A 6,000-nucleotide genomic window follows, 5' to 3' on the forward strand; every position below is an offset into this window, starting at 1 on the left:
AGCCTCGTCGCCGTCGCCAACAAAGACGATCCGCGATCGGCGGGGCCCTTGGGTCGGCACTCCACCGAGCCACCACATGCTGGCGCTGGGAGGACCGGGGGAACTGCGGCCACGGTGCACTCTCCTCCTCCTCGCCAGCCGCCGCGGGCGTCGGCCCGTCGTGACGACGCTTGTGATAACATCTCCATAGCGTCGTCCGACCCGCGGACCCTCCGCGACCAGCGCCAGGTCCTTCAGGAACGAGCTCACGAAGACGCTCGAACCACCGTCGAGCGTCGGCGTGAAACGCGCCGCCAGTCGGACAAGCGGGCAGGACCCGCTATGGACCAGCCAGCACCGGGGGGCTCCGGCAGCCTACCTTACGAGGTGGGCTGGCCGGCTTTTACCCGTGAGCTGCGGCAGTTCCAGTGGCCGTCCCACCACACGTTCAAGCCCGACGTCGGCGAGAAGTACACTGGCAAGACCCATCCATCTGAGTTCCTCAGCATCTACACCATCGCGATGCAGGCTACTAGGGCTCGCGACGACAAGGTGCTTGCCAACTATTTCCCGCTGGCGCTGAAGCCCAATGTGATGTCTTGGTTGATGCACTTGCCAGTGGATTCCATTTTTCCTAGTCGGATCTGTGCCATGAGTTCGTTGGCGCCTTCATAGGAGGCCACCAAGCTCATGGCCAAGCCAGTGATCTGCATACCATTCCCCACAAGGAAGGGGAGACCCTACGCAAGTACATCCAGAGATTCAGCCGGGTGCAGTACAACATCCCCGACGTTCATCCTGCCGCTGTGATTAGCGCGTTCCACCAGAACATGCGCAATCGCAAGATGCGCGAAGAGCTGGCGATGACCAAAGTTAAGGATGTGGCCGAGCTCTACGTTCTGTCCGATAGGTGTGCCCGGGCTGAAGAGGGAAGGAAGTACCCCGACGAAGAAGGGCCGGCGTCGCAACAGGAAACGCAAAGGCAAGGCCGTGCTTGCCGTTGAGGGATCTGACGACACCGGTGCCGGCAAGAAGGTCAAGGCAGACGCCCCCGGCAAGGAGATTGCCGGGTGCGCCTCCTGCTGGGCCTTGGCGGCTACGGACAAGCCAGGAAGCTCCCGCAAGCAATACTGCAAGATCCACCACACAAAGGGCCACGACCTCCAGAACTGCCGGCAAGTCGAGCTGCTTGCTGAGAAGCAAAAGGCTGAGTACGAGAGGCGGGACAAGGAGAAGGACCAGCACGGTGCGGAGGGATCCGGCAAGAAGCGTGGCGGCCAAGGAGGCCGCCCCGGCAAGGACAACCAGCAAGAGAGGCCCGCCCGGGGCCGCGACAAGAAACAAGAAGACGATGATCACGATGAGGACGACGAGTCTGGTGAGCAAGGGTTCCAGAAGGCTACGGAGGCCATGTGCGTCGATGGCGGCGCCTCACTGCATACCTCTCACCGCCAGCTCAAGCAGTGGGCGCGTGAGATTACAGCAGTAGAGCCGTCGTTCGACGCTCAGAAGCCGCTGAAGTGGTCCAGCACGCCCCTCATCTTTGATGCCGAGGACCACCCTGACCGCACTACCGCGGTCGGGTGTTTGCCATTGTTCGTCTCACCAACGATACGCAACCTCGGAGTGAACAAGATGTTGGTTGACGGCAGGGCCGGCCTGAACCTGATCTCGCCTGTCGTGATCAAAAAGTTGCAAATCCCTCATGGAGACCTCGAGGAAATGGGCACGTTTCAAGGGGTCAATCCGGGGAGGAGCCAGCCGAAGGGAAAGGTCACACTGCCCGTGACATTTGGAGGAGAGTTGAATTACAGGACGGAGAGGATCGTTTTCGACATAGCCGAGATCCCCTTGCCCTACAACGGGATCCTCGGCCGCCAGGCACTAGCCAAGTTCATGGCGGCGTCACACTACGCCTACAACATGCTAAAGATGCCCGGGCCGTTGACCATCATCTCCGTCCCCTCCGACAAGAAGGACGCGGTGATCTGCGCCAACCAGCTCTACCGGGAGGCAGTTGCAGCGGCTGCCACCAAGGCACCTGCTCCTGCCGCTGAAACCCCGGGAGGGAAGAAGAAGCCCGGCAAGACCTCTCGCACCCACTCCAGCAAGCGCACCTCCTCGGAGTGTTGTGCTACCGTCGAGGACGTGCCAGAGAGCTCTACCGACAAGAGCAAGAGACCCAGGGCCGAGCCACCACAGACCAAGAAGGTGCCCATCAGGGAGGATGGCGCGGGAGGGGCCTTCACCATAGGCTCCACCCTCGACAGCAAATAGGAAGGCGCGCTCGTCACCTTCCTGCGGGCGAATGTCGACGTGTTTGCATGGCAAGCATCCGACATCCCCGGTGTTCCTAGGGAGGTGATTGAGCACCACCTAGCCGTCTGCCCCCACGCGCGGCCCGTCAAGCAGAAGGTCAGAAAGCAGGCTCTGGAAAGGCAGGAGTTCATCACAGAGGAGATCAGGAAGTTGGAAGCAACAGGTTTGGTGAGAGGAGTGCTCCACCCGACGTGGTTGGCCAATCCGGTAGTGGTGCGCAAGGCGAATGGGAAGTGGAGACTGTGTATTGATTACACAGATATCAATAAGGCTTGTCCTAAGGACCCCTTCCCGTTGCCGCGCATCGACCAGATTGTTGACTCCACGGCCGGGTGTGACCTGCTATCATTCCTCGACGCCTACTCGGGCTACCACCAGATCTTCATGACAAGAGAGGATGAAGAAAAGACAGCATTCATCACCCCATGTGGTACGTATTGCTTTTTACGGATGCCTTTCGGGTTGAAGAGTGCTGGCTCGACGTTTGCGAGGGCAGTCCAAATTGGTTTTGAACCTCAGCTCCATAGAAATATGGAGGCATACATGGATGACATAGTGGTCAAAACCAAGGACGGGCCAACTCTTGTGCAAGATCTGGAAGAGACATTTGCTAACCTGCGCAAGATCAACCTCAAGCTAAACCCTGAGAAGTGTGTCTTCGGCGTTCCATCCGGCAAGCTTCTCGGGTTCTTTGTGTCGCAGAGCGGGATCGAGGCAAATCCAGACAAGATCAAGGCTATTGAGCAGATTGAGGCGCCCAAGCGGATCAAGGATGTGCGTCGGCTCACCGGCTGCGTTGCCGCCATGAGCCGATTCATCTCCAAGTCGGCCGAGCGCGTCATTCCCTTCTTCAAAATCTTGAAGAAGGCAGGCCCAATAGAGTGGACCCCAGAAGCTGACGCAGCATTGCAGGATCTGAAGAAGTACCTTTCCTCCACGCCAATACTGGTTGCGCCTAAACCACAAGAGCCATTGCTGCTGTATCTGGCGGCGACGAATCAAGTGGTCAGCGCTGTGCTGGTGGCACGGAGGGAGGTCAATGAGGAGGTAGTGACGGCGACAGAACCAGCGGACGGCAAGCCCAAAATTCCCCCGGTAGGGCCTGGCGCCGGCAAGGCGAGGCCCCCGGCAGGGTCTGATGCCGCCAAGGCAGTGCCCGCGCAGTCGAGTGAGGTGGTGCAGAAGAAGGAGATGATGCAGCACCCAGTTTACTTTGTCAGCTCCCTCTTGCAGGGAGCTAGATCGAGGTACTCCGCTGTGCAGAAATTGCTCTTCGGCCTCCTTATGGCCTTGAGGAAGCCACATCATTACTTCCGAGCCCACGAGATCACTGTCGTCACCCGCCTCCCATTGCAACGGATACTGCACAACCCAGATGCGACTGGAAGGATTGTGGAATGGGTCTTGGAGTTGTCAAGCTTTGGTTTAAGGTTTGAAAGTACCTCGACAATTCAGAGCAGAGTGTTGGCGGAGTTCATTGCAGAATGGACCTCGACGCCTGACGAAGAAATCCAGGAGACCACTCTCCCCGGCAAGGAAGCAGACCGCGACTGGATCATGTACTTTGATGGGGCTTTCTCACTACAAGGCGCCGGTGCCGGTGTGCTGCTCGTCGCACCCACCGGGGAGCACCTCAAGTACGTGATCCAGATGCACTTCCCCAGGGAGATGTCCACCGACAACACTGCTGAGTACGAGGGATTGCTTGCCAGTCTCAGGATCGCGGCAGACCTCGGGGTTAAGAAGCTCATCGTCAGGGGTGACTCGCAGCTCGTTGTCAGACAGATCAACAAGGATTATCACAGCCCATTGATGGAAGCTTACGTAGATGAGGTGAGGAAGCTGGAGGAACGCTTTGACGGTATCCAAGCGGAGCACATCCCCCGAGCGGAGAACGACACCGCCAATTACCTGTCAAAGCGTGTTGCATTCAAGCTACCTGTGGAACCGGGTACCTTTTTGCTCCGGCTAACTCAACCATCCGTCAAACCATCAGCAGGGCAGAACAAGCGGAGAAAGTCAGGTCCCGACAAGTACTTTCCTACAGAGCCCCCTGGGGCCGCCGGCAAGGGTGCTGCCGCGGACGCTGAGCCTGCCCAAGAGCAACTGGCTCCGGCAGGGCATCAAACCCTGGCCGTAGAGACAGCCGCCCCCACGGCGGAAGAAATGCCTTTGGCCCTTGCCGTCGAGCCCCAGGCTCCGGCATGGGCACAATACACCGTCCAATTCCTCCAAACAGGGGAGCTTCCTGAGGAGGAGGAAGAAGCGGAAATAGTAGCCCGTCGGTCCGCCCTGTACCAGTTCGTCAATGACGTCCTATACAGGAGAAGGCCAAACGGTGTGAAATTGAAGTGCATCCCCCGGGAGGAAGGACTAGAGCTGTTGGCGGAGATACATGGAGGCATATGTGGCTCCCACATAGGGTCGAGGGCCCTTGCCGGGAAGGCGTACCGGCAAGGTTTCTTCTGGCCCACAGCCCTCCAGGATGCGACGACACTAGTAACCAAGTGTGAAGCGTGCCAGTTCCATTCAAAGAAGCTTCATCAACCAGCTCAAGCCCTTCAAACAATCCCTCTCTCCTGGCCATTCTCGGTTTGGGGGCTCGATATACTGGGCCCTTTCCCCCGCGCTGTCGGGGGCTTTGAGTACTTGTACGTTGCAATCGACAAGTTCACAAAGTGGCCGGAGGTGGAAGCAGTGAGAAAGGTGACTGCTCAGTCAGCCGTCAAGTTCTTCAAGGGACTGGTCTGCCGTTTTGGTGTGCCAAATAGAGTCATCACTGACAACGGCACGCAGTTCACAAGCCACACCTTCATGCAGTACATTCAAGACCTCGGTAGCAAGGTCTGTTTTGCTTCCGTGGCACACCCACGGAGCAACGGCCAAGCGGAGAGGGCAAATGCTGAAGTGTTGCGAGGCCTGAGAACGAAGACCTTTGACAAGCTGCACAAGAGTGGAAGGCGCTGGATTGATGAGTTGCCGACGGTTCTTTGGTCAATCAGGACGACGCCAAATCGAGCCACCGGCAGACACCTTTTGCCCTGGTATACGGGGCAGAAGCAGTCCTCCCCACGGAACTCATATACGGGTCACCTCAAGTGCTCGCTTATGATGAGCTTGAGCAAGAGCCGTTGTGCCAAGATGACGTGACGCTCCTTGAGGAAGATCGTCTTCGGGCGGCTGTGAGAGCGGCACGCTACCAGCAAGCCTTGTGCCGCTACCATAGCCGCAAGGTTCATGCCCGAAGCTTTGAGGAGGGCGACCTTGTTCTTCGGCGCGTTCAGTCGGCCAAGAATTCCAACAAGTTGACGCCGAAGTGGGAAGGCCCTTATCGGGTAATGCGAATCACCAGGCCCGGCGCAGTCCGCCTGGAGACCGAGGATGCTGTCCCAGTTAGCAACTCCTGGAACATCGAGCATCTTTGCAAGTTTTACCCGTAAGGCGCGGCTTGCCGGGCCTCCCGGCAAGCCACCTTTTGTACAAGATTTGCCGGCAAGGCATGTGACCCTTTGTACAAAGCCAGGCGCAGACCCTGAGCATAAATAAATGAAGCGCTGGCGCCCTAAGTCATAGCATGCATGCTAGGTCGAGTCTCTTCCTTGGTTAGGGTTGATAGTGCTCGGCAGCGACTAACCCCTAGCTTAGAGGTCAAGTGCGCGTCTATCTGTTTCTCTTCTGTCCTCTTTTGGTTCGCAGGGCACA

Source organism: Aegilops tauschii, chromosome 1 (assembly GCF_002575655.3).
Source record: "Aegilops tauschii subsp. strangulata cultivar AL8/78 chromosome 1, Aet v6.0, whole genome shotgun sequence".
NCBI lineage: Eukaryota > Viridiplantae > Streptophyta > Magnoliopsida > Poales > Poaceae > Aegilops > Aegilops tauschii.